Below are 26,904 nucleotides of genomic sequence, written 5' to 3' on the forward strand. Positions count from 1 at the left end.
ATGGACCAGTCCCTGAAGAGAGAGCATGGGGGTGGGGTCTGGAGTCAGCCCTGTGATAGGCTGACCCAGGAAAGGCCAAACCAATCCCAAGAAGCTACGGGAAAGGCAACTGGCGGGAGACAGAAGGGAAGCAGGGTGAAAGACACCCCCCCCCCTATTCTGAGGGTCATCCCAGGGCAAGATCTATCAAAGGAGCACCAGGAAGTGTTGTGGCCCTGGGCTCTGTCAAGCCACCAGCTACTCAGAGAGCCCAATAGCTAAACTGCTTGTCAAGGCCAGCTACCAAGAGCATGTGATCCCATACACTGACATATGATACCATAGCTTTAACCTTCCAAAGTGGCCATTTTCTCCAGGTGAAGTCATCTCTGTCACCTGGAGACAGTTATTATAATAGCAGGAGATATTTAGCTACCCTCTGAATTTGGCAGCCCTATCCCACATACAGCAACTGCAGTGTATCATCTGTTCTGATTAGTGTCTGCTGTCTAGCAACGATTGGTCTTTCTCAATATATGATTTGGAATTTTGATAGACTTTTAAATTAATAGTCTTGCTTGTTTCATCAAAAACATTTTATGTGGCTATGTTGCCTTCTAGTTTGCTCAATAAACCATGCAATATATTCACTCCCGCCCGCCCTCTCTTCCTCCCTCTCCCTCTCCCTCTGTGCACAGTTTGCTACTCTTTCCTGGTATAAAATCATATTGTTGGCTCATTTAGAATTTTCTTGTTGCAATTACCCAAATTTATGGAATTAGAATCTAATTTTTTACACTCCTGGCAGCAAAATTAATCATGTAAACCTTCACAGATAATGAAAACATGTGGGATGAAAAATGTATCCAGAGGGCATTTGTTTTTGCTTAAAAAAATAATATTCATTCTTAAAAGTGCTCTTTTCCTGGCTTGGCTTATAAGCAAACCATTATGCTAAAGTGGAGGATGCAGACACTGTGAATGTGAATTTCTCATATTTCCACTGTAATATCTGGGGGGAAATGTCACGCAACTCTCTCTAGGAATGGCTTTCCATACACTAGAAAAGGGACAAACATGCAATCCAGATGGAAATATCATTCATCAGTGCATAATTTTTATTTATGTATTTATTTTATTTATTTATGTATTTATTTATTTTATTTATGGATTCATTTATGTATTGCTATGTAGATACTTTTTTCACCAGTACCCAAGGCAGGTTACAAAATATGAGAAACTATTCAATCAGATTGTATAAAACCTCCCATAAACTAATGAACAATAATAGAATTACAGAGTTCAAAAACCAGCCCCCCAAAAGAAACTGTTTAAGACATAAAATAATTTGGCAAGTGAATTACAAAGGTAAAAGAGAGTGAAATACAAGATACAAAAAGTATTGCAATATAGACTACAATCCTTTTCCCTTAAAAAAAAAACCTACCTCCTAAATTCTTCCATTGGGGGTGGAAAATGCCATCAAGTCACAGCTGACCATGCAAGAGACCTTCAGAGGTGGATTTGCCATTGCCTGCCTCTGTATCACAACTCAAGTATTCCTTGGAGGTCTCCCATCCAAACAGCAGCCAGGGTGAACCCTGTTTTGTGTTCAAAATCTGATGTGCTCGGGCTTAGCCTGGGCTATCCAAGCCAGGACTGTCTTGTACTCCAGCTCTGATCCCTTTATAAGAATGCCCTCCTGAACATTTAAATTTTGCACATTCTGCAATGATGGACATATGGCAGCCATCCTGGCCTCCTTGAGCATGTGCTTCCTTGAGGTGGTAACCCATCACATGTATGGGTGACTACCGATCTTATCTATTTCCAGGATGTCATATTTGGATCATTTGATTTCTTGAACTGTTTGTTTTACAGTCTTAAAATGACATAAGTAGCAGTCCTCAGACACGCATATTATTCTCAAAAGTCAAAATTCATCATAACTTTTCTGATTTTAAATATATAATAATTAGATCAATGCCTGTATGAAAGGTCTTCAAGTGAGTTTCATTGAATCCTCTATCCGTTTTGAAGGTGATTCTCAATCATCATAATCCAACATTTTTCCCCAGTATCTATTTTCAACAGAAGTTGGTAACAGCCTTACCCTCATCTTGCCTGCCTTTGGCCAGTTTTACAATTATTTTCACAGAACTCACATACCTGGAGGCTCCATTTCATCAGTGAGGTTTGCCAAATCTCAACCTTGCAGCTGCTGAGGTACTTTGCTGATGAATTTGCCAGTCCCTTCTATGCTATTTTTTCTCCTATTTGCTGGGATTTTTTTTTAATGCAAAGGAATATTCAAAGCTAGAATCAGAGTTGCCAACCTCCTAGTGGGAGCCAGAGATCAGAGCTGATCTCCAGATGACATAGATTCATTATTGATTATTTATTTATTTCTAACATTTATTCCTGGTAGAGGACAGGAAGACCTGGAGGATCATTGTCCATGGGGTCGCGATGGGTCGGACACGACTTTGCACCTAACAACAACAACATTTATTCCACCTCTCCTGGAGAAAATGGTGACTTTGGAAGGTGGACAGCATGGCATTTTACAATACCAAGGCCCCTCCCTTTCCTAAAGCCAGCCACTCAGGTTCCACCATCACATCTCCTAATATTTCCAAACCCAGAGCTAGCAACCCTAGCTCAAATCCAACACATACCACCAGGGTTGGCAAACTTCAGGTTGTAACAAAATCTCCTACTATTACAACTGATTTCCAGACGACAGAGATCAATTCACCTGGAGAAAATGGCCACTTTCGAAGATAGGTTTTATGGCATTATACCTCTTGAAATCCCCCCTTCCCTAAACCCCACCCTCATCAGGACTCCACCCCCCCCCCCAAAATCACCAGGTATTTCCCAATATAGAGCTACCCTACCTACAACCCACTGAAGTACCTCTTGGGCTTGCATGTCTGAACCAGACCCAAGAGACCCAGGCTGAATCCTGCACACAGTCTCAAAGCTCACTCCATGGTCTTGTGTGTCAGCATCTTTTCTCCCACCTCAACCCCAATGGAGCTTTAATGAAGATACAGGAAATAAGAATGAGACGCCATTTTGTACCCTGACAAATGCTATCAACATGCCTTGATGCTCAACGTCATTATTACCCACCAGTTGGCTTGGTGCACTTTCTGTTGAACTTGATGGCTCCCCTTTTTCCCAGTACACTTTTCAACAGTTTACTTTGAGTTTTAATTTCCTTTACCCATAGTCAAATGCCTAATTTATTACTAAATATGCCTCTGCTAATGACTCCTGCATTTGTCACGAATGTTTTGGGACACTAAAATTGTGACAATAAGAATGACAAAGTAGACCATTAATTTTAAAGAGACAAGTATGGGAAACTAATCAGAAAATACTCTTAAGCATTATTTTGAAATGCCTGTCTAACCTTGAAGCATGCAGAGGTGAAGTGCTTCTCTCTGCTGTACCTCTGTTAAGAAGGATGCAGGAACTTCCAGGCTTGGTATAGAACCTTCAAACCAAAATGTAATCGCTGCAGCAGTAACAGGTATAATTCCTTAGAACTTTTAGCACAGAGAAGAAGAAGAAGAAGAAGAAGAAGAAGAAGAAGAAGAAGAAGAAGAAGAAGAAGAAGAAGAAGAAGAAGAAGAAGAAGAAGAAGAGTTGGTTCTTATATGCTGCTTTTCCCTACCCGAAGGAGGCTCAAAGCGGCTTACAGTCACCTTCCCTTTCCTCTCCCCACAACAGACACCCTGTGGGGTGGGTGAGGCTGAGAGAGCCCTGATATCACTGCCCGGTCAGAACAATTTTATCAGTGCCGTGGCGAGCCCAAGGTCACCCAGCTGGTTGCATGTGGGGAAGCGCAGAATTGAACCCGGCATGCCAGATTAGAAGTCTGCACTCCTAACCACTACACCAAACTGGCTCTGAAGAATTGAGTCAAACATAAAGCAAAACATGGTGTCATCTTACTATGATTATGTTGTGAAACCAGGATTGAGCTTGCAGCTGACCACTGAAATCCTAGTTTACCTAGACAAATGCTGGGGTTCCCATTTCTACTCCAACTCTAGGGAACGTGGTGCCAAGAAGAAGTCAAGATTAAACATAAATATCCACATTCACATATCACCGACGACATTGTTAAGATTTTAAATCATTTCAGATTCTGGTTTGATCCACCTGGCCTGGACTGTGCCAGCGTCGTGCATAGCCCCATTGCCATGCAGGCACCAGCCCACCCTTCCCTGCCCGTGCATAATCAGTTAATCTGGGGCTTATACTGAAGAGGTGTTAAAATAGGCAAGATCTACTATGTGCATAATTGAGCAGAAAATAAAGGGTGTCCTGCAGGGGGCATTGGAGAAGATGTATATTTAGCATAAATAGGATAGAATCTTCCTGATGGTTTTCAAATTATCTCTTTCAGTGTCTTGATCGGCTCAACAAAAGACTTCCTGCTCATTTGCTCTCGCTTCCTCTCTGCTTGCCGCCAGAAGAACAGAAGAATAGAAGAATAACAGCCGAAAACAGATAAATTGTAAGTCTCTATCTTTCTCTTTCTGTATATGTTTTTTTTAACTTCCTAATACAAACACGTTTATTATTTAAGCAGCCTTGGGCTCTGCACTTTCTGCATATTGAAATTTTGCCAACACATACTAGGGACTGAGCTACATAGGAGCAAGCCAAGAGGTCTACCATGAGGGTCCAATTAAGGGCAAAACTACAACCAAATAAGCTCCCCTTGAGACTGATGAACATCCACTGGTCCCCGACATATAAGGTTGCCAGTTCTGGACTGACTAATTCCTTGAGAATTTAGGAATGGAGCCCGGAAACGGTGAGTTTGGAGAAGTGAGAGAACTCCATGGGGTATGATACAATAGAGTCCAAAGCAAGACATCTCATCTGTATATAGCATTGAGGAAGAAAACCTTTTGCTCTAGGGCAAAAGAGTTATTATCAGTGGGTGGCAAATGAAATGAAGCTAATTTTTCAAGAACAAAATGGGTTCAAAATAGAAGAGTGGCTTCCTGATACTGCTGAAATATGCACAGGTGATGCAGGGAGCGCTTCTGGGCAAAATATATGGCTGAGTTTTCCTTCCCAGAGTTTAAAAAGAACAACTCCATAGCACAACTCTGTATATAGCTTTGAGGAAGAAAACACAAATGGTGAATCTTAAGGTTATTGAGTCATTTAAACTTGTTGACAAAGGTAATGAAGAACCCTGCTGTTGCATTTATTTGGGATTGATTCATTGGTGTCCCGCTGATTAAATAAAAGGATGGGACTGCTAACGGGCCACCCCATTAGTGTACGCATGCATATGTGCATTTGTGAACATATATATAATTTGTAAATTGAACAGAGGAAAGCCAAGGAAGATGAGAAACTGGGAGATTCGGCAGGAGTAGGTTAGCAGTTTCTTTCTTGGAGGTTTAATCAAAGCCTTCCCTAAATGCTCAGCATTATTTAATAGCATCTTGGATGGCTACTGGATTTATTTCCGGCTTTTATTGGTCCACTCGGCTTATCTGAAGAGCAATATAATAGAGCCTTATGATACTTGGAAACCCACAACAATTCACAGACAAGAACTTTCTTTTTAATATCCTATGGTGTAAACAGATAAAATGTGTCTGGTTCCAGAGGGTGCAGGTCCCTGGCTTTACAGAATGTTTTCAATGGCCATGTCTTTGTATTAACACAGCTGGGAGGGGGAAAGGGGACAGGATCCAAGGTAGGTTGCCAACCTCAGGGTGGTTAAGCAGAGAAACTAACAATCTGGATTCAAAGCAGAATGAAGAAGAAACACCTTTAATTCAGGTTAATACATAATGCCAAAGCGCGGACCGGTTGAAAACACATTTTTACTGCTTTCCTCAGTGCCTTGAATGAGTAAAAATGAATTATACATGCAACCATAATGCTGGTTTGCAAAATATCTCTGAACAATGTATAATGGTATTTTCCAGAGAATTGCTTGCCCAAAATTCTTTTTGTGGGGGACCAAGTACTGGTGGTGAAGCCTACAAAGCTCATAATTTCCAACCTGGAACTGGCAAGCCTAATCCAAGGTGAATATCAAACCACATGCTACATATATGAACCTCACACAGAACCAATGAAACCATAGAGCTGGAAGATACACCAAGGGTCATCTAGTCAGTCCCATGGACAATGCAGGAAACTGACAGCCAATCCCCCACCATATTCCCTAATGACCCTTGTTCTTTACCCAGAGGAAAGCCAAAAACATCCAGGATTCCTGGGCCTTTCTGGAATGGAGGAAAATTCCTTTCTGACCCCAAAACCAGCATGGTACATGGTACATTTATGACTAAACTACCTAGAGTTTCTCTCTCCTTTGAAGCAGTGGTTTTCATACTTCCTACCTTGAAGGACTTCTTCCGCGAGAACTTGTCTGCTGAGGTGTCTGTGCAAGTTGGAGATGATTTTGAGGCATACTGTTAGGCTCACAGTCACTTCAGATGTCACCCTAGGTGAGAAGATAGGGCTTGATACATCCGTGCCAGAACTGCACAGTACAGGGTAAGATGAACTGTGGTGGGAAGCAGAGTTTCAGGGAAGCTTAACTGTTGTTATTGACCAGCTTCCTGAGGAATCCCTGTAGAGCAGGGGTAGTCAAACTGCGGCCCTCCAGATGTCCATGGACTACAATTCCCAGAAGCCCCTGCCAGCATTCGCTGGCAGGGGCTCCTGGGAATTGGAGTCCATGGACATCTGGAGGGCCGCAGTTTGACTACCCCTGCTGTAGAGTTTCTAAGGAACCAGACGACTTCCTGGAATAGAGCTTGAAAAACATTACATTTAGAGAGACCCATGGGAGAGGTTCTGGCTCAAAAACTTGTAGTTTTATACTAGTCAATAGATTGAAACTGTATCCTCCAAAGGGAGAACAAACCACAGTGTGTGATGATGGGTGATTTAAATTGCCCATCCCAAGTCTGTATCTCAAAAACTCGGCCATTTCTCTTCCTCACCGGTGGATCCAGCCCATAAATGCCTTTCTTTGCTGTGGTTCGCAATATGTTAAATATACAGACTTGAGGAAAATACCTCAGAATGTATTTTGCAAAATTATTGGTGTAATATTATGCTATCCACACACAGGCAATGCAACAAGGAATGTTTGTGCTTTGTTGTTTTGCAGATATAATATATTGAGCACTAAAGCTAGATACTATTTCTCTTTCCACAGCGGTGCATATGCCCACATCTTTGGCAAGATCTCCAATAAAATGAAAGCTGTTTACAGGCCTTGAGCTATCTTTCTAATTCATTTTGTCCACAAAGAAGCTGATTTGCTTCATCATTTCAAATCCAATAAACCTAGAATAGATTTAAAACTTCATATGCACAGATAGAGATGAGAATATGTTTGGAATACAATCCTACTGTGCTAAAGACATTCAACAGAGAAGGCTGGTCCCTGCGGAATTTTGCATCCCACAGCTTTTTGCTTGCTTGCTTTTTCTTCTCTTTTTAAAATCACATCGATATAGTTATTTTTCCCAGCATGCAAATACGCTTTGTTTTCTCCCCGTGGTTGATAGCTCCACACTTCGGTCCCATTCTCACAAAATAAATCTGGAGATCCAAAGAGAATCCCAAGTGAATGGACTTTCACAGCCTATAATGCAAGTTAGGTGATTGTCTGTCCCTTTGACGGCCAGATTTTTTTCAGTAAACATTTTCAAAGAAAGGCAACAGAGATGGGACGAGAAACACTCATTCACAAGAACGAGTCACATCCAGCAAAAACAAACGCAAACAAAATGACTAATGACTTTAAGGCCATACGCGGCTTGGGTGCTACTTACCTGCGGGACCGTTTGGTTGCTTATGCCCCCCTTAGGGCTCTCCGCTCTGCGGGTATAAATCTACTGACTGTCCCGGGCCCCCAGGATGTTTGCCTAGCCTTTTTGGTCCTGGCCCCAACCTGGTGGAATTTGCTCCCAGAGGAGCTAAGGGCCCTGTCGGAATTACCATCTTTCCACAGGGCCTGTAAGACAGAGCTCTTCCGCCAGGCATATGGTTGAGGCCAGGGTTCCATCCAAGATCCCTAATCCATCGGCCAGTCTTTCTCTCCTCTCTCTCTTACAGAATTAATGTCCGACCTCTCTCTGAACAAGCGGGGAAAGTTGGGAAAGTTATCGAATAGAATGCCATCTTTTACTGTGATAATGGGGTAAATCCTGCGTTGAGCAGGGGGTTGGACCAGATGGCCTGTATGGCCCCTTCCAACTCTATGATTCTATGATTCTATGATTATGGGATTTTATGTGATTTTACTTTGATTTTATATTTTATTGTGAACCACCGTGAGACCTTTTGGCGAACGGCGGTATATAAATCCAATTATAAATAATTAATTAATTACGGTAAACGTTACACTACATTTAAAGGGTGTGGAAATGCCCTAAGAATCTGAATAAATGTAAAACTCGCACAAGCAAAAAACCATTTGGCTTAGCTGTAGCACTTAGGAGAATAACAAAATTGCAAATGGTAAGAAGGTCGACTTCATACATTACTACTGAGATGCAGCACTGCTTACTGCGGTAGAGGGGAACTGTGCGGACTGGGCAAATGTAATAACAGGGCTCCATGCTAATATTTTTCTCAATCCCAAAATTTTTTCTTGCAGACACGGAAACAGAAATTGGGGAGGAGAGAGAAAGGGAGGGAGAGGGTGGGGAGCTGTTCAGTTTGCATAAATACGGTAAAAGCGTGCTTGGGGAAAGCAATTCTTTCTCTAGTATTTCTGTAGGAAACGTGAATTCCATGAAAGCACTGGAAATAAAAGCCAACCAACCCGTCCCCATTGATGCCTTGGACAGCTCTTTTGATGGCTATATTTTTCAGATTTATTTGCATCTACTTTCAAAAATTGCATGCAGAATCACCAGCAGATGGTAACACAATGCCACAATAAGCCCGTCTCTCAAACAAGCCAGGGCTGCCGACTGTTGAAAAGATTGCAAAAGAAAAGGATGCTTATTTGTACATTTGCCAGCCTGGTTCTGTTTGGGGGGATGCTTTTTGATGGACACAGCCCAGATTTTACATTCCAGTTAAAGGTATTTTAAGGACTTCGCATGCCCTTGAGGACGGGGGGGGGGGGGGAGGGGTCGGTCTGCTTCCAGCGACAAATCTCAGGTGACTTCTAAAGATACTCCTTTTATAACCATTTGGGAATGTCTCACTCTAGATTATTGATAACATATGCATAAACACACCAGAAGAAACCAGCACAGAGACAGTTTACATGACATTGGAAGTGGGAGTTCCATTTGTAATAGTCTTAGTTAATTAACCACCATGACTGGAGATGGTTTCATGTCAGGCTAAAGGTTTTTGGTGCAAATCTATTTATTTATACCCTTCTCTACTTCACAAATGGTGACACAGTCCAGTTTACAGCACTGTTCTCCCCTCTTCCCCCCTCCTCATACCATGGGTTTCCATGGGCTTGTTTATAGCAGTCAAACCCTTGTGGCCACTCCCTGTCACCTGCCAGCGGGAGGGGTGTGTGTGGAGGATGAAACGACATCAAGCAACACACCAATGTCATTTCTGGGTAGAACCAGGAAGTACTGTGGCTGTATCATATGAAACTCACAAAGTTTTTCAAAAAATCATAAATATTAGTGTTTGGTAAGCTTATAGTTTGTTTTGCAGATAAATTTGGAGAAGATCCATGTTTTCCTAATAATAATTTTATTTATTTAAAATACTTCCATGCTGTTTTTTGGGCCTTTTAGGGTCCCCCAAATGGCAAACCATCAAAACAGTGTTCAAAAACTATTGAAATGCATAGTATAAAAACAACTAAAAACAAGTTCAACAAAATACAGACGTCTAAACTTAGGGCTGCTGGGTTCCTCCTGGAAACTAGTGGGGGAAGGTGGGGCTTCCCAGTAGCTGCAGGGAGGTCCATCCAATGTACAGCAGTCTCTCCATGTCACTGCCCATGTGACCCAGAAGTGACGTCATCATGTTTGGGACATTGGGACAATGATCTCATATTTGGGCAAAAACTTTATGGTAAATTTGGCTTCTACCATAGGGTTTTTGCCCATATACCAGAGCATCGCCCCAACAAATTAAACATGACACCATCACTCCCAGGCCACTTGGGCAGTGACACAGACACATCAGATAGACCTCCCTCTTTTTCAGTCAGTTGATTGGTGGCAGGGCCTGGCAGTGGGGTTACCCTGCTTCTACCAGGGGAGTTAGTGAGACCCTACTGAAACCACTCATGTAGGAAGGAGGGGGTAGTAAGGGAACAACGGATTAAAAAAAATAAGCCTTTGCCTGCTGGCAGATAATGATAGAGGAGGACAGGGAGGAAATCAAATATCAGAGGTTCCAAAATCACATTTTACTTCTAGGGGTTCCAAGCCCAAAGATCTGGAGGTACATAGCTTGCAACACTTCCCTTCCTGTCACTGGCCACTTCTGGGAAGGAACCAGAAGTCTCGAGTACATCAGGAAAGGCTAGGACCCTATCCAGTACATTTACCATGCAACGCTCTCTTTAAAACAGAAGACAGAGACACGGGAAGAGGAACAAGCAAGCAGAGGAGCAGAGGGAGTAGCCAAGGCCAATCTTCTGTGTAGCCAAGTCATATCACCAAAACCTTCCCAATTCCCTAGCATCAGCCCAACAGTTGTAGGAAGAGCTTACAAAGAACACATGAGGCTGCCTTCTACTGAATCAGATCATCAGTCCATCAAAGTCAGTGTGTCTGCTCACACTGGCAGTGGTTCACCAGGGTCTCAGGTAGAAATGCTTCCCTTCATATATTCCCTATTCCCCTTAACTGGAACTGCTGATGAAGGAACCTGGAACCTTCTGCATACCAAGCAGATGCTCTACCATGGAGCCATCCTTCCTAAAAAAGAAAGGCATTGCTTCGGTTCTTTTTTTTAATAAAAAATCTGGTTGGTTCTACAACCTTAATCTGTAATCCTATTGCATTGCTTACTGAAATTCCCATCTTGTTGATTTAGAATGACTCACTCATAGGATCATAGAGTTGGAAGGTACCTCCAGGGTCATCACGAACTTCACAGGGTGTCTGTTGTGGGGCACGGAAGGATAAGCAATTGTAAGGTGCTTTGATACTTCTTCGGGTAGTAAGAGGTGGGGTACAAAAAACAACTCTTCTCCAATATATTTGGTGTCTTTTTGTTTTGCCCATTTTCATGGATGGTTCTCATTTGTTTTTCTTATGCCGTCTTGACTCCATTTTACCCCATTTTATATTATCCAGCAGTTATATGCTACTGAGATGAAAAATAATATTTACAAGTTACATATATTTCATTGGGGAATAGAGCCTAAGGCAACAGAAAATGGTACAAAAATGGGTTTAATTTACACATGCAAGAAGCAAAAACTTAAAATTATGTACTGGTAAAACTGATTAACATTCCAACCTATGAATTTTCTCCGAAGAACATGCAGCCTGGAGTTGGGAAAAGAAAACCTTTTGAAATCTATAAGGTATTGTCAGCCCTTTGAAATCAGGAAGGAGGCAGGGGACAAAATTCAAATCCTTGGCAAGTGTGAAGGTTGAAAAATGAAGCAAGCAAACAAACAAAACTCTTGGAGAAACCTTGACTGTCAAATGCCCAGTAAAAGGAGGTCTGCAGACTAATTAAAAATCCTAGCGCCTGAACCGCACTGCAAGGGATGGAGACAATGCAATCATAAAAGAGCAAACAGCCCACATTAGAAGCCCTAACCATTATTAGAAGCCACATTAGAAGATTTGAATGTTACGGTCACAATACTGGCTACTGAAAGAAAATGCCTCCAATCCAGTATGTGAGATGTTTCATTACAGTCAGTAGGGAACCTTTACTATAGAATATCCTTTCATGACTTTTAAAAACTTGAGTTTGATGGAAATATGCAAAGGAGATATGTTTTATCATGTGTGCTCTTTGTTTAAGCCTCTTTGGTTTGAGGCACAGTGGCCTTGTAATGCATATATATTGTACACTGTGATGGGCAAGCTGCTGCATTAACCTGACAACCCACCCTGGCTGCCTTGCAGAGAGAAGCGTACAATTAGTACGTTTTGGCAAGGGGGTCAATACAACTAAAGTGCAGATATGAAAAAAGCTGGATGACGTGCTGAAGTTCCTACATGGACCTATGGATAGCTGACCTCCCCCTCTTCTGTTGATCCACACAGACCCTTTATTTTATCAACACAATAATGAGTTTCCTGTATTCACTCAAAAGGAAGACTGCCCTGAATTTAGGATACTCTAAACACAGAGAGAGAGAGAGAGAGAGAGAGAGGGAGGGAGGGAGGGAGGGAGGGAGGTCCATTAGAGCAGGGGTAGTCAACCTGTGGTCCTCCAGATGAACATCTGGAGGACCACAGGTTGACTACCCCTGCATTAGAGGTCATTAGCCACAAGATATAGATGGACACTATGCCTGGGGCAGTGATGCCCTGTGTTCTTGATGCTTGAGCGGCAACTTGGGAGGACCTCTGGAGTTCTGGCCTCACTGGTGGACCTCCTGATGGCACCTGATTTTGGGGCACTGTGTGACAGTGTTGGACTGGATGGGCCATTGGCCTGATTCAACCTGGTTTCTCTTATGTTCTTAGAATGGAAATTCTGTTATTAGCAGCCAGCAGTACCTGGGCTCCTATTGGTATTTCTAAGGCTGGAGAATTCTGCCCCCGGTTGCCTTGGAGTTTTGTAAACTGTTTGATTCAAGTGGAGACGGTCTGTCTGGAAATGTAATCATTCACAAACCACCATGAACCACCGGAAACAGCACCAAAGTCTGTGAAATGTTTGTGCAGAGTGCCCTTCCAGCAACATAGCTTTGCAACCCGCGAACCAGCCAAAAATTGTCACAAACTTTACTTTGTGAGCCAGTTTGTGCCTATCCTTATTAATCTTCTCCTGTCAGTCATTTCCCTCTTTCCATCCTTGTGAGCAGAGTCCAAAGTGGGATGCCCATATGGGTCTCACTCAACTATGTGATGGGCGTTCCAACAGCTTCTGTGTCCAGCCTTCACTTTTGTCAGAAGCCAAAGTGCGTCCTCCACTGATACAATGTGCCATGCCTGCAATTTCCTCCCATTTCCCTCATCTCCATCGCCAACACACTGAGACTTTTCTGGAGTGCTAATCAGCTGATCTCGCTAGCAGATGGCCCGCCAGCTGCTGACATATTTGGAACCCTTTCTGCATAACTCCAATAAGTGTTCTGCCCTCTCGGTCTGAAAACAGAAGCAAAGGAAGGAGGGGGAAGAAGATAATGGGGAGAGGAATGGTATTGATAGATTATCCCCATTCGGAGGGCGGCAGCCAGCGGGAAGCAAATTATTCAGAGAGGTACTTTGTTGCAGATTGGTGCGGCAATTCTTTCTGGCAGAGCTATCCCAATTTACATCCCATCCCATCTCATGTATTTAAGAGGGGTTGTCCGCTTTATAGGAACTTAGCCTAACAAACGTTTACTCAGGTTGATGTACTTTTGCAGAAGCGTGAGCAATTATTCATAATCAGCTATTGTTCTTGTTGTCATTCTTATTACTATTATGAATTGTCACGGTTGATGGTGTCCTACGGTTTGAAATCTAGCCAGGTTCTTAGCAGATCTATCAACAGATCTCCTATTTGTTGTTTTAAAAAATTAGCATGAAAAAATGATGAAGTCATGGATTATTTAAAGAAGGTGTTCATTAAATCAGAAAAAAATCTCTGAACTTACAAATAACTGGTTTTGCTCAGTATAGAAAGGATAGTTCCATCTAAATGAATTAGCTCATTTTATTAGTTTGCTGTACAATTTTATATCATCATCAATGTCTGTTTTTTCACTTGGTGATCCGTTGTATTCTCATTGCTAGTCGCTGACTATTTTAATAAGCTGTACGGTACTATTCAGTCTAGATGGTACGTACTAAAATTAATATAGAAATCTGAGCTTCATGGCAAGCTTGTAGAAGTGTCTTTTTTACTCCCCCCAAAATGAAGCCTCTTATTGTTTTTTATGGGTATTCCAGGTTATGTGGCTATGGCCTGGTAGTTTAAGTCTCTGTTATTTTGCCAGTGGCTGGCATCTTCAAGATGGGAATTGTTTCATGCGCAAGTGATTCCCATCTTGCCACATCTGACTTTGGAACATGCCAGCCACAGGTACAGGCATTTTGAAACAGGGAGGGGAGGGGGGCAGCATTTCACTACAGTTTAATACATTCAGTTGTATTAGCCCACTCCATCGTCGTGTTTTTATGCTTGCTAGATTAAACATTTTCCCATCAGTTGTCCTAGCAGGCAGATACAGCAATGGACCAATTGGGAACAGTCTTTGTAAATTTTGCCAATTAGAGCCTGACTCAGTGCCACATATTCTACTCTACTGCCCATCACATTCTATGCTTAGACAACAACTGGTTGTCCCTATCACGATGGACCTTTCGGGCCCTATGGACAGAATAACCAGACATTTGTTAGCTGATAGGTCCCCAGAAATAATGGAACTGGTGGCCGAATTCTTGGCTACTGTGATACAAAAGGGCAGTCGGCTAGGCAAGAATCAGGTCTAGACCAGGTGCACCTATAATTGGTGGAAATTACTGATTGCTGGGCATTCTGGAGGAATCTACTGTTGGTTACTGCTTATTTTATTCTCTTTTATTTGTTTATCTAGACCAGGGGTAGTCAAACTGGCAGGGGCTCCTGGGAATTGTAGTCCATGGACATCTGGACGGCCGCAGTTTGACTACCCCTGATCTAGACTATGTAATTTTTATCAATTAATTATAATTATGAATTATCCTTGTTCTCATGATGTTTTATAAGCCATTAAAGGTTTTTTAAATTTGAATTTGAAATTCAGTTGTATTTGTATGGATTCATTTGTCAAGGATCAGCCTTCAACGAGGGGAGAATGAGATGCTGGAACAAGAATAGGAAAGGGAGTAAGACAAGCAGTGGAGCTTCCCTGCAGCAACAGTCTATGATAGGTCAATACAGGTTGGGAAAAAGGACAGAAAAAGCAGAAGATTGCCAATTTACCCAGAGTTTACCTACTTTCTTTTTTTCATATGTAGAAAGTCATTTTTGGTTGGTGTCAGGGTTAAGAGTAGTGGCTTCTAATCTAGCAAGCCGGGTTTGTTTCCCCACTCCTCTGCATGCAGCCAGCTGGGTGACCTTGGGCTAGTCACAGTGCTGATAGAGCTGTTCTCACAGAGTAATTTCTATCAGAGCTCTCTCAGCCCCACCTACTGCACAGGATGTCTGTTGTAGGAAGAGGAAAGGGAAGGCGATTGTAAGCCGCTTTGAGACTCCTTCTGGTAGAGAAAAGTGGGGTATAAAAATCAACTCTTCTTCATCTTCTTCTATTTTGGTGAACTCTTTTTAAGCCAGTCTATGCATTTCAGTCATTGCTTAGAGTATTACCCACAGCCTCAGATGGAAACTAAATAATAGGAGATTGTTTAAAACCCTGGAACTGGGAGTTGCAGTTCATATCTTTAGCTTCTGCAAAGTGCTGATGAATATAATTGACATCGACAGAGCTGCCATGATTAACCTCATCCAAATGCATTGACTTCTGTAAATGAAAGGCTGTGTTAGCCTGATGAGGCACGATGCGGTCCCCGCATCCTTTGATGGCTGGATTAACTCCTATCTTCACATGAGTATGAGATGTAGCACAGAGTAATGAAGTACATTGTTGTAGCTTCCTTCCAGCAATTAGTTTGTGCAGAAGAAAGAACTCAAGTGGTTACCAAAGTGACGAGCTCCCAGGCAATGATGTTTCTGGAACCATCTAATGGTTTTGGAGTTTCTCGCTCCTTTCTTGATGGAATTTTTCTTGGGAAGCTGGATTGGGAAATGAATGTCTTGGGTGTGATTACTTGCTGGGCCATTTACACTGACAATGAAGCAGGGGAAGTCAGAAACTGAAATTCATCCCATTTCATTCACAGTTTTAAAAGCAGTTTGTTAAAATGTTTGCCTGCATGGACATATTAAGTTCAGTTAGTAGGGAATCAATAAATTCCCAGATTTTTTCCCCTAATCCCTTGCATAAATGTGAAAATTCAAAAAATGTACATCAAATAATGGAAGTCCCCAGTTCCCAAAGGAGAGGTGTAATCACCTATCAGCTGATGGGAATGATTGATCAAAGACCAAGGGGTCCCCTGAGTGGGATCTCCATTTAATATGCTGCACAGCAACTGGTGACAGAGCTAAACTAGTTGATCAGTGTTTGTATGCGTAGAGAGAGAAGGCAATAAGCATCTATATGGCTAGAGCTGCTGACTCAATCGGTCTTGAAGCTAGGCTTGGTCTTTCAAATGTCAGATGGCTTTGTTTAGGTTCAAGTGGGTAGCTTTGTTGGTCTGAAGTAGCCCAACAAAATTAGAGTCCAATAACACCTTTAAGACCAACACAGATTTATTTAAGGCATGAGCTTTCGAGTGTGCATGCACTCAAAAGCTCACCCCTTGAATAAATCTGTGTTGGTCTTAAAGGTGTTATTGGACTCTGGTTTTGTTGTACCTTTTGTTTAGTTCAAACAGTATATAAAAAGACTCAAAAGATCTCCCAGAATCTGTGGCGAATTCTGCACATGGAGAGGATATTCAGGCTGATATGGGGAATTTACACAGCAGCCCTTCCCTCAAAGGCCTGATTGTTGGATGGTCCTGGAGGTTAGTGTGGAGATCAACGGAGAAGCCATTCTTACAAACACTCCAGCTGACTCCCTAACCATTATACAAATGAGAAGTCCTGTCTTTAGAATTTCTGTACAAACCAATCTGTCTTGTATCCTTTACCAGAATTGTTGCAGCTGGAGAACAGCTCTTGTAAAATGTTCTAAAAATGATGTCATCCAAAGACTGGAATCAAAAACCCTCACATATTCAATATTCCAGAAACTATGAGTTAAACAAAATAATAATAATAATTCTGGGTCATTAGCGACCTTGCCCCTGTTTAGAGAGTAACCTGGTTATTCAAGCACCCTGTGTGGTAGAGGATTGAGCAGATGCTCTTTTTCTCTTTGGCACCTAAAATTACTTGTAGCCAACCACACAGAGGCCTATCTATAGGAGAACCCAACTCATGCTATTTTACCTACCCATAAACCAAGTTTGTCAGTGTACAGGCTTCCTTTTGGAGGACCTGCATTTTATATTACTTTAGGTGTGGCGGGAAGGGAAGGGAAGGGAAGGGAAGGGAAGGGAAGGGAAGGGAAGGATGTGCATCTACTCCTTGGTAAGTGTTCCCAAAAGAACCTGTTTATTTTATTCTCCCACAAGTGTTAATTTGGCTAAATGTTTGTGATCAGGGATTTCCTGGAATTAAAAAAAAACTGGATCATTAATTTGTGAATGCAGGAGAGAGAGAGAGAGAGAGAGAAAGAAAGAAAGAAAGAAAGAAAGAAAGAAAGAAAGAAAGAAAGAAAGAAAGAAAGAAAGAAAGAAAGAAAGAAAGAAAGAAAGAAAGAAAGAAAAACTTCTTTCTTTAACCCAAGTTCAATGAACCATTTCTCTGTATGTCACAGGTATAATTGGTTGCCTTGGGAACGATGTTATGCTGAGAACATTTGTTGCAAGCAGTTAATACTGTCTGCAAAGCCCATTCATAAACTTGATAAAGAACCTGGCAAGCACAGAGAATCTCAGCATCACTCTGTATTACTTTCATCAGTGTATTTTCATCAGTGTATGAGCATTATAGAAGTATTTCCATTGGCTTCCAGTGTTCTCAGAAAGAGAAGGGATACCTAATCCTTGATCAAAAGCGTAGGCCATTGGTAAGAATTCATAGTTAACAATCAGCTTTGGGTAACAGTTGTGAATAGCTACAACTTTTAGCAACGACTGATGCTTACATGAAACCTTAGCATGATGCTTTTCACTTTGAATATTTTCACTCTGTCCAATCCTGTGTGCAGTCACCCAGGAGTAAACCCCATCAAATACAATAGGATTTACTTCCAGGGAGAAAGGCGCTTTTGGTCACATGCATGTATCTCTGGAAAATGGTTAATGTCTTTGCAAGTTCTCTGAGAACCATCCAACTCAGTACATATACAACTCAGTACATATACAGCGAAAGCTGTATGGGAATTATAGTCCATCTGGAGGGCCACAGTTTGACTACCCCTCATATAAACCATGTTTAAAAATCCTCATAGTCACCACGACATTACTCTAGAAGTAATGTCTACGGAACATCCTCAGCACTGTAGGGTTGGGCGCTTTGGCACCCTAAGCAACCAGTCGCTCCTGGTGCAGCCAGTGCCCACTTCCCCATGCCTCCCCTCCACCCCCCACAGCGCAGCGCTGGCTGCGTCAGGAGCAACTGGCTGCTTTGGGTGCCGAAGCGCCCAACCCTACTCAGCAGAGGTACATAGGTCCAATTTATATTGGTGCCTTGGCTTGCAGGTGGCTTAAGTCCCTCAGCATGCTTTGGAGGAAGATTGGCTCCCTGGACACTGGACATGCTCATCTGGACCAGGGCCTGCTTTAGAAACATAAAGGTAAAGGTATCCCCTGTGCAAGCACCGGGTCATGTCTGACCCTTAGGGTGACGCCCTCTAGCGTTTTCTTGGCAGACTCAATACAAGGTGGTTTGCCATTCCCTTCCCCAGTCATTACCGTTTACCCCCCAGCAAGCTGGGTACTCATTTTACCGAATTTGGAAGGATGGAAGGCTGAATCGACCTTGAGCCAGCTGCTGGGATTGAACTCCCAGCGTCATGGTCAGAGCTTCAGACAGCATGTCAGCTGCCTTACCACCCTGCACCACAAGAAACATAAGAAGCCTAAAAAAAAAAAGATCTGGACTCCCCCCCTCCTAAGCAAGCAAGATCTGGCTACCCCCTATTAACCCCACCAGGCATCTTTATGTTCTCTGTGAGTGAGGATGGGGATGGGGATAGGGTTTTAGTCCGATGCCAATTTTCTGGTTTTTATTGTCCGGATTCTTGCTCATTTAGGGGAATTTTATTGTTGGGTTTTATCTATTGTTAGCTGCTGTGAGCCAGTTACAGGAGTAGCGGGGTATAAATTAAATTATAAATTAAATAAATAAATAAATTTGGGGAAGTGAAATGGACATGTTTAATGGTTCACAGCCATTTGAATCTAACAGCTGATGGACAGACCTGCTAGGCTATTTGGCTTAAATGGCTGGCAGCTGTTTCACTGCTTTGCTTCGCCTTGTTTCAAAATGGGGGTTAGTCAAACTGACTGATAAAATGGCTGTAAGCCATTACACTAGCCCATTTAATTTCCCCATACTTGGAAGCAGGGGGCCAAGTGGAAGAGTTAAATTCCTCACAGCCATTTAAACCAAACAGCTGATGGGCCATTTCAGCTTAACAGTGGGGTAGGTGACTCACAGCTGTTTAAGCCCACTAGCTGATGGACAGACCGTCCCTGCTCAGCTGTTAGATTTAAATCACCCATGTAGCTGAACCAAACCTGATAAAAAGCTGGTAAATATTCCTTGGGCTATGAACTGGGCCAAGTTTGTGCTAAAATTTGGCTCATGAACTGGTTTGGCCCATTCCTATTGGTGATAGGTAGGACAAACAGCCACTTTCCTGGGCTATTTCAGACTGGGATAATTACATGGGGTGAAGGCTTAATCCCTCTTGCCCATGTGCCACAGCCCCAATCTGAATCAAGGGTGCATGGAGCACAGAACACACAACACTTGTCTGACTGAATGTGCCTTTGTAATGGATGAATTTGTCCTTTAAGACAAGATGTTACTGGGAATCTATTTGAAGACCCAATTTTCAGTCCTAGGATTCAGCTTTGGAATATTTATTATTTTCTTCTAGTAAAGAAGAACAAAGCTCACAGTTATACAAAGGAAAAGCAAACAGTGGTAGAATGATGCAGACCAATTCTCAAAGTCACCTCAGCAGGTGTTCTCATCCAGCTACTTTCCTGTAGGTAAATATGGGGTTAGTTCAAAACTGCATAAATTGTGAAGGGTATACTCCTGTATCATTTGCTGTCTGTTCCTTTAAAATACGTGAACAAAGGCTCTTTGCATTGGCTTGTTTGTTTGCTTGTTTGGGAAGAGTATTTATTAGCTGTTTCTTCCCCCCCCCCCCAAAAAAAAGCCTAAAACAGCATATAACAAACAAGCACTGGAGGGGGGGAATCCATTAAACTGAGTAAAGTAATGACCATACCTCAATAAACCAAGACAAACAGCAGCATAAAACCACATGAGCAAAGCACTTATGCCTAATGGTTAAACACCTCAAAACAATTTAGCTGTATTAAAGAACAAGCAGCCATTAAAACAAATTCACCAGCCCTCCACAAAACTATCCAAACGCTGAGGGTCAATGATGGGAATCAACAATCAGCAGCCTTCTCTTGCTTGAGCCTTCTAAATACAGGGAAGGGACAAACACTATTAATCCCGGCAGCAGGCCTTTCACAAGTGATCAGGGATACATTCGTTTAGTATCTGGGTACCTCTCCCCAAGGAAGGATCCTCTTCTGACAGAGTACCTATCCATTCACCAGAAAATGCCATGGAATGCACCTGGGAAATTAGATGTGAAAAATACATGCACTATCACTATAAGATGTTGTTGTTGTTGTTGTTGTTGTTAGGTGCAAAGTCGTGTCCGACCAATTGCGACCCCATGGACAATGATCCTCCAGGCCTTCCTGTCCTCTACCATTCCCCGGAGTCCATTTAAGTTTGCACCGAATGCTTCAGTGACCCCATCCAGCCACCTCATTCTCTGTCGTCCCCTTCTTCTTTTGCCCTCGATCACTCCCAGCATTAGGCTCTTCTCCAGGGAGTCCTTCCTTCTCATGAGGTGGCCAAAGTATTTGAGTTTCATCTTCAGGATCTGGCCTTCTAAGGAGCAATCAGGGCTGATCTCCTCTAGGACTGACCGGTTTGTTTGCCTTGCAGTCCAAGGGACTTGCAAGAGTCTTCTCCAGCACCAGAGTTCAAAAGCCTCAATTATTTGATGCTCAGCCTTCCTTATGGTCCAACTTTTGCAGCCATACATTGCAACTGGGAATACCATAGCCTTAACTAGACACACTTTAGTTGGCAGGGTGATGTCTCTGCTTTTTAGGATGCTATAAGATAGCACTATAAGATGTCAGACGTTGAAAGAACTCACAACTAGCTTCTTAATCATAAGAAAGCTTTATTGAGAAGTACTACGAACATCCAGACTGGCGAAGACAAATCTGAGGCTAAACAGATTTGCTTCTTCTTTTCAATACATTTCTCCCGCCCAAAACTTGAAAGTTCCCAAGGGAGGGGAGCAGGAGGGAGAAGACACAGGCAATTAAAAACAACAGAACATTCACATGACCTTGGCCGGGTGATAACAAAACTGGCCCCAGCCGAGAGGCCTCAACACAAGATAGGAGTTACCCAAAACATATATTTCCCTCTAACTAACAAGCATGAATACAGGACCTGAAACTACCAGGCACCAAGCAATATAACTGTCATGGAAGCACCCAGGCTAATTTATGGCAGAGATCCTAATGATCCTGACATAAGATAGCTCCTACCAATGAACATAACATTTTATTTTCACTCATGAAAATATTCACTATTTTAACTCATGACAATGACAAATCAATGGGAACCCTGAGCTTGTTTCTCTGCAATGCGATAGTCCCATCTGGGAGTGATGGGAGACAATGACACCCGAAGTGTGTTGTAAAGGGCCAGGGGGGATGAAGTAAAGGGCCGGGGGGGGAAGGAGGCGTCCTTCGGGGCCCACCTCCAATTAGTCGAAGGACCACATGTGGTCCGCGGCCCACAGGTTGGGGATCTCTACTCTACAGAGTCAAGCAATGGACCATCCTTTGCCTGCGGGGCCACCATAAGTTGGCTGCGATTTGCTGGCCCTTTCCACTACCACCCTATTATTCTCCCCAATGGGGCCCCAAAGCAGCTTATAAAAATAGCAAAATACAGTAAGAGAACAATTTTAATAAACAGAATACAGTCTGGGTTGTGCATAACTCATTCCCCAGGCTTGGGTGTTCTAGTCTCTCACATCCTAGATGTCACTGAAGCACTACCCTAGCTCATACAGCTGCCAAGCATTCACCAGCTGAAATAATCCGTATTGGTGTCAGTCGGTACCTTGATTTCAATAGATGCATTTATATGGAAATCAGGCTATTGACTGATATGTTAATGATCAGTACCAGTGCCCTGGGTGGAGGGAAACGCAGCCATTCGCTGCCATCGTTTCAGAGACTGCTCTAAGAGCTATGCAGAGGACTTATTCTCTTCCAAGCAGCAGCAGCTGTGCTTCCTATCAGACCCCTGCAGAAGAGGGGTCTTCTAATAGCATTTCCACAAAGGGAAGAAACCTTGAGTACTCATCTTTCTGCCCAGGGCCACAGCAGGGTAGCTGTTTAGCACACTCAGCCAAAGTCAAGGGTCATGGTTGTATCATGCCGGAACAGAGTCACAATCAATGCATGATGCATTAATACGCCCATTACAGTGAGTTATAATGAAACAATACAATCCAAATGCTGTTTTCTAAAGTGCCAATATCCTGTCCCTTTCTGGAACGACATTTACATCTGTCTCTGAACCAACCTCTCTTTGATTTTTTTTCCAATGAAGTCTACTGATGGGATGATAAATGTCAATTTTAATGCATGGTTGCCAAGTTTGTCCTACAAGACAACAAACAGGAAATAGGAGGTGGGGATAATTTCTATTGGTCTGGGCATTGTTTAAATATTTAGAAGATGTTGGATCCAAACAAAGTTCTCCAAGAAGCAGTTGATACCTGAAGCAAAATCAAATCTAATCCAACAAATTGTGTTATGTACGGAAATGGGCACTGAACTATTTCAATATTTTGATGTTTGCCACCTTGTGGGTTTTTATTTGGGTAGAAAGATGGCAAAGAAATATTTTCAGTTAATAAATAAAATAAATGATGGAAGGCTGCTATATGTTGGCCAGACCGTACCTCAAGTCCTGGGTGCAGTTCTGGAGACCTCACTTCAAAAAGGATGTGGACAAAATTGAGAGAGTTCAGAGGAGAGCAACGAGGATGATCTGGAGCCTGGGGACCAAGCCCGATGAGGAACGGATGATTTGGGAAAGTTCAGCCTGGAGAAGAAGAGATTGAGAGGGGATATGACTGCTCTATTTAAGTATTTGAAAGATTGTCATGTAGAAGGAGGGCAGAGAGCGGTTCTCGTTGGCAGCACCTGCAGTAACGGATTTCAACTACACATAGAATGATACCAGCTAGATGGGGGGGAATCCACAGTCAAAGTAGCTGAGCAGTGGAATCAGCTGCTTGAGAAGGTGGTGAGCTCCCATTCACTGGTGGTCTTCAAGCAGCAGCTGGACAAATATTTATCCTGGATGCTTTAGGCTGATCTTGCATTGACCAGGGGGTTGGACTAGATGGTCTGTGTGACCCCTTCCAATCATAATTATATGATTCTTTGATCATGTCAGATTTCTGGATGACATTATAATCTATGGAGTATTGGGGAGCTGGGACTTAAATACAGAGATTATCAAACTTCTCCTCCCCACCATAAACCAATATGCTCCACACAATATTATTATTGTTATTATTTATTACATCTATACCCTTCCCTAGATGCTCAGGGAGGACATAATTCCATTAGGGTTGCCAACAAGCCTGGAGGGGGGAATCCTGTCCCTTGAACAAAGGCTTAATATATGGCTATGTGCAGCTGAAGCTTTTCATAGCATGAAGGTAAATAACCTCACATCACATGAAGGTAAATAGCATCCCAGTAAGCCCTTTCACAGGGGTCGTGGCAGGGCTAGCAGCTTAGCTGGGGGGGGCACCATCCACACAACAGCCTTGCAGGGTAGATTGAGAGAGCGTTCATCTGTCTGGAACTGCGGAACAGAGCGAGATCGGCATGGTGGGACAAGAGGCAGAACTGAACTGAGATACCCCAGAAAAAAAAACAATTTATATACAATCATGAACAATGGATCTTCACACCATTGGTCAGTTTCGGTTTAATTTCTGTGAAAGGACACTTGCATAATTTTATGGTTGGGGGTCACCACAACATGAGGAACTGCATTAAAGGGTCGTGGCATTAGGAAGGTTGAGAACCACTGTATTAAACCTTCATTACAGGGACACAGGGTTGCCAGGCCACCCATAAGGAGTTTGGGGATCCCCCACCACAGCTGCCACCACCAATAAGCTGGCCATCTGGGGAACATACAGCAGTGGAGGGAAACCTAGGCCAGTATTTCAGTGACATCAGAAGTGACCTAGCAAGGTCACTTCCGGTGCATGTCATCATATCACTGGCAATGTGGGACAGTCAAAAAGGCCATAGAGCTTTTGCCCAAATACTAGAGCATCCCACATCACCAGTGACATGATTTGTGTCATCAGCAATGTTACTGCGGTGCCAGCCTAAGGCCCTACGGCCAGCAAATCCCCCTTGCCAGTTGCCAGGAGAGACCTGGCCCCGGTGGGAGGACTTTTTTTCTTCTAGGGTGCTGACAACCATAGCTGCCCTATCTAGATTACAGTCTGTCCCAAAGAGAAAGCAGAAATGAGGGGAGAATATCAACCGAGGCATCTATAGGGAGCCAGACTGCATGATGCAGAGGAAGAGAGGAAAGTCCCTGGATGAATTACTGTCGGTCAGCCTACACTGGGGATCAGTGCTGCTCTCAGCCTTCTCCGGATGTGAAGTTTTAAACAGCCAGAGTGACATCTTCCCCTGGCTGCTTTTGGAAGGGATACCAAAAAGTGGTGGTCCGGCTGGAAGCTGTAGTTCAAAAGGAGTTCTACAGGGGGCTTCGTGACGGAGCAGCTGGTCCTAGTGAGTCTTGCTGCCCACGTACATGAAGCAGCTGGCTGTAAATATATTTCTTCACCAGCTTCCTGGTACTATTATACCACACTGAGGCATCCTCCCCTTAATTTTAACTCTTCCATTCAGCAGAAGCCTGTCACAAGAACTCCCTAGTCCTGATCTGAAGAAGAAGAGTTGGTTTTTCTATCCCTTTTTTCTACCAGGAGCATCAAAGCGGCTTACAAACTCCTATCCTTTCTCTCCCCACAACCGGCACCCAGTGCTGAGGCTGAGGGAGCGCTGAAATTATTGCTCTGTGAGAACTGCACTATCAGGGCTGTGATGAGCCCCAGGTCACCCAGCTGGCTACATGTGGAGGAGCAGGTAATCAAACCCGGCTCACTAGATTAGAAACCAGCTATCTTAACCACTACACCAAACTGGCTCTTTAATTCCATAAAACCTAAGATTACCATCTCCAATCTACTACTGCCATCTGCTGGACACATACTTCACTATGGTCACTATCTATCTGTCAGTGACTGCTACATGCTATCCCAGCCAGCCACAGTACTTTTAATGCATATCTTCAAGTGTGTGTGTGGGGGGGGGGGGGGAACCAAACATTTTTAAAGCTTTGTTTTAAATGGAACTAAGAAAAAATAAATCCATTCATGTTTTTCCAGTTTGGACCATGATTTTTGATTGCCTATTTCTCATGTCCTAAGAACTGAGTATTCATTGTCCCTTTCATTTGGGCCTGTTATATTTCCCTAGTCTGAATTTTGATAGTCGGGCTCTACAATTGAAGCCACATTAATAATTCAGAAGCAGAGTTTGGTGTACAGTCTGATAGACTCACCCCCAAATTTGCTGATGTTTGCTACAGAATTTCCTTTTCTCTTTGAAAAGCCGGCATGAATGTTGCAGCGTAACTTCCACCCATCTTTCCATAACTAGCAAAAAAGAGCAGGCAAGAGGATAACAGGAGGATCAGACCTCCAGAATTCATGGGGAGAGAAAGGGAGGAGGGAAAAAATGCTTCAGATCAGGACTCAACAATGAAAGTAAGTCTTACTAGCATGCCAGGATTCTGTTGCTCTAACAAGGGCATCCACAGTGCTTCCCTCCCCTTGCTGAAGTTTCCCAAAGATGAAAGCTGAAGAAGAAGATGAAAAATCACCAGATTTTTTAAAATGACAGCAAAGGTCAGGGGCTAAACCTCAAAAGAGAAAGGACATCAACCAGCCGAAAATAAGCCCTTTGAAATCTCAGTGTGTGCAACAGGAAAGAATCCAGTATGATCTGAACACTCCCATAGAATCTCATAGGACTGAAACGTACCTGCATTCCTGTCCACACTATCTCAATAGGTACATTTGCCTAGCCAGGGGTAGTCAAACTGCGGCCCTCCAGATGTCCATGGACTACAATTCCCATGAGCCCCTGCCAGCGTTTGCTGGCGGGGGTTCATGGGAAATGTAGTCCATGGACATCTGGAGGGCCGCAGTTTGACTACCCCTGGCCTAGACCATGATACATTTCTGCCTGGATTGGCAGTAAGGGAGGGGGAAGCATATATTTATCACTACATCTCCATAGACAGCTCTTTAGGCCCCGTTTCTCTGGAGACCAGGAATTTAAGGAGGGGGGCAAAAAGGGAGAATCTTTCTGTTCCCGTGTTTCCCCTCCACTTCATGGAGTAGAGCAGCTGGTCAAAAAAGTGCTTTTCACAAACCTTCCTACACGTATTCCAATGGATAGCAGGATTAGTAAAAAACAGCAGAATAAAACAGCAGTTTGCAGGCACCTTAGAGGTTATCGTTAGAGTTCTCTGCAGATGAAGTGAGCCGAAACCCCCAAAAGCTTGTGCAGGAATGAATCCGGTCAGTCTCTAACCGAATTTCGGTCAGTCTCTAACCCTACAGACCCTTCTTCCTACATACACAAAGCGATCCAGCCTTGACTGGCCATTTGGCAGAACCTTCAGGAAGGTTTGTCTGTTAGGCTCGGAGAAATGCCCCTCCCACCTCAGAACCTT

The 26,904-nt window shown here is 43.1% G+C and overlaps 1 long non-coding RNA gene across 2 annotated transcripts; it reads right to left on the reverse strand.

Annotated features, from left to right (window-relative positions):
• Positions 1-6,424: 6,424 nt before the first annotated feature.
• On the reverse strand, positions 6,425-26,837 carry LOC143845323 (uncharacterized). 2 transcript variants are annotated; one of them, XR_013234360.1, is made up of 3 exons: positions 26,674-26,837; positions 23,021-23,163; positions 6,425-6,478 (listed from the first exon to the last, which is right to left on the reverse strand). It is a non-coding gene; the product is annotated as an uncharacterized LOC143845323 (long non-coding RNA). The 2 variants fall into 2 exon arrangements; XR_013234361.1 differs by having other exon boundaries at positions 26,602-26,693.
• Between the last annotated feature and the right edge of the window lie 67 nt (positions 26,838-26,904).

This window comes from Paroedura picta, chromosome 10, assembly GCF_049243985.1.
Source record: "Paroedura picta isolate Pp20150507F chromosome 10, Ppicta_v3.0, whole genome shotgun sequence".
Classification (NCBI taxonomy): domain Eukaryota; kingdom Metazoa; phylum Chordata; class Lepidosauria; order Squamata; family Gekkonidae; genus Paroedura; species Paroedura picta.